Below are 2631 nucleotides of genomic sequence, written 5' to 3'. Positions count from 1 at the left end.
GGAAATTTTTGAGAAGTCTTTAATGAACCTCCTATAAAACTCAGCATGACCAATGAAACTTCTTGTACCTTTAATGTCCTTGGGACACGACATCTTTTCAATAGCATCAACTTTAGCTTTATCAACTTCAATACCTCTTTCAAAAAATTTATGCCCCAAGACAATACCTTCATTAACCATAAAGTGGCACTTCTCCCAATTCAAGACAAGATTAGTTTCTTCACATCTCTGCAAAACTCGATCAAGGTTGCTTAAGCAAGCATCAAAAGAAGTTCCATATACAGAAAAATCAGCCATGAATACCTCAACAATCTTTTCACAAAAGTCAGAGAATATCGCAGTCATACATCTTTGAAAGGTAGCAGGTGCATTACATAAACCAAAAGGCATACATCTATAAGAAAAGGTACCGAAAGGACAAGTAAAGGTGGTCTTTTCTTGATCCTCTTTTGACACAGGTATTTGAGAGAAACCAGAATAACCGTCTAGAAAGCAAAAATGTGTATGTTTAGATAATCTTTCTAGCATTTGATCAATAAAAGGTAAAGGATAACGATCCTTTTTAGTAGCTTTATTTATTTTGCGGAAATCAATTACCATTCTATAACCTGTAACAATTCTTTGTGGGATCAATTCATCTTTATCATTAGGAACAACAGTAATACCTCCCTTCTTAGGGACACAATGGACAGGACTAGATAATCCCTAAATGCAGGGAATCATCGTAGCAATTCCCAATGGTGGAAGTGATAATTATGGAGTGTCGAACCCACAAGGAGATAAAGGTAAGATCAATATTCTCTCAAGCCCTATCTGCCACTGATACACCGAAACTTTGCTTCCAACTAGAAACGAGAAATAAAAATACGTTGTGGGTATGAAGAGGATAACTTTGCATGATATCGGAGAGCTAAAACATAAAAGTAGGTTCTGTTATCATAAAGTTAGAATATATTACTAAATATTATAAATAGCGAGTGTGGAATAATGATGGATCGGTGTGCGAAATTGTCCTAGGCAATTGTTAACAAGATCGATAGTCGTCATTGCAATTTCATATGAGGGAGAGGCATAAGCTAACATACTTTCTCTTCTTGGATCATATGCACTTATGATTGGAACTCTAGCAAGCATCCACAACTACTAAATATCATTAAGGTACAACCCAACCATAGCATTAAAGCATCAAGTCCCCTTTATCCCACACGCAACAACCCCCTTACTCGGGTTTATGCTTTTGTCACTCAAGCAACCCACTATAAGCGAATCATGAACGTATTGCAACACCCTACAAAGGGAATCCATCACGCTTGCGCGACACGGAGGGCACAATAGGACAACACCAAAATAAAAAATACAACTCATACCAATCTAGATCATCAATCAACCCAAAGACAAAGGATATCTACTCAAAACATCATAGGATGGCAACACATCATTGGATCATAATATGTGGCATAAAGCACCATGTTCAAGTAGGGATTACAGCGGGGTGCGGGAGAGTGGACAATGTAAAATAGATGAGGATGATGATGATGATGATGGTGATGTTGATGAAGACGATCACCGCCGCGATGATTCCCCTCCCGATGGCACTCCGGCGCCACCGAGAGAGAGGAGGAGAGGTTCTCCCCCTTGTGCTCCCTCCTCCATGCCCCCCCCCTAGATGGGGAGGGGTTCTCCCTCTGGTCCTTGACCTTCATGACGATGATGGCCCCTCCGGGATCCTCCTCCATGCCCTCCGGTGATGATGCCCCCCTCCGGCAGGGTGCTAGAGAGGTCCTAGATTGATTTCTCATGGCTACAGAGGCTTGCGGCGGCGAAACTTCCGATCTAGGTTATTTTCTGGGGGTTTCTGTATTTATAGCAATTTTTGGCGTCGGTTTCATGCCAGGGGGTCTCCGAATCGTCCATGAGATAGGGGCCCATGCCCAGGGGGTGGGGCGTGCCCCGCACCCTTGTGGGCGGCTCGGGACTCTTCTGGCCCAACTCTTTTACTCCAGGGGCTTCTTTTGGTCCATAAAAATCATCAAAAATTGGCATGTCAATTGGACTCCATTTGGTATTCCTTTTCTGCCATACTCAAAAAAACAGGGGGAAAACAGAAACTGGCACTGGGCTCTAGGTTAATAGGTTAGTCCCAAAAATCATATAAAATAGCATTTAAATGCATATAAAACATCTAAGATGGATAATATAATAGCATGAATACTTCATAAATTATAGATACGTTGGACACGTATCAGCATCCCCAAGCTTAATTCCTGCTCGTCCTCAAGTAGGTAAATGATAAAAGAAATAATTTATGAAGTGTGAATGCTAGCAAGTGCATAAGTTTCATCAATGATAGTTCCAATCACTTTTTCTAGCATCATTATATATCATAACAGTAGCTCAACTCATGAAACTTCTCATGATCAAGTAACAAGCTATTCACATGTTAAAGTATAGATCATAAACTTTCTTGAAAACTAACAAACCGTGCTCTTGGTCATCAAACAATTGCAATTCATCTTATTTTCAGGAAGGGTCTATGTAAGAGCTTTGATTCAGAAAACTCCACATACTCAACTATCATTTAATCTTTTACCATTGCTAACACTCATGTGATATTTATGGGTTCAAAGTTTT

Source organism: Triticum dicoccoides, chromosome 7A (assembly GCF_002162155.2).
Source record: "Triticum dicoccoides isolate Atlit2015 ecotype Zavitan chromosome 7A, WEW_v2.0, whole genome shotgun sequence".
NCBI classification, from domain to species: Eukaryota; Viridiplantae; Streptophyta; class Magnoliopsida; order Poales; family Poaceae; genus Triticum; species Triticum dicoccoides.
The sequence above is the reverse complement of the archived record's forward strand: the minus strand, read 5'-3'. Positions refer to the sequence as shown.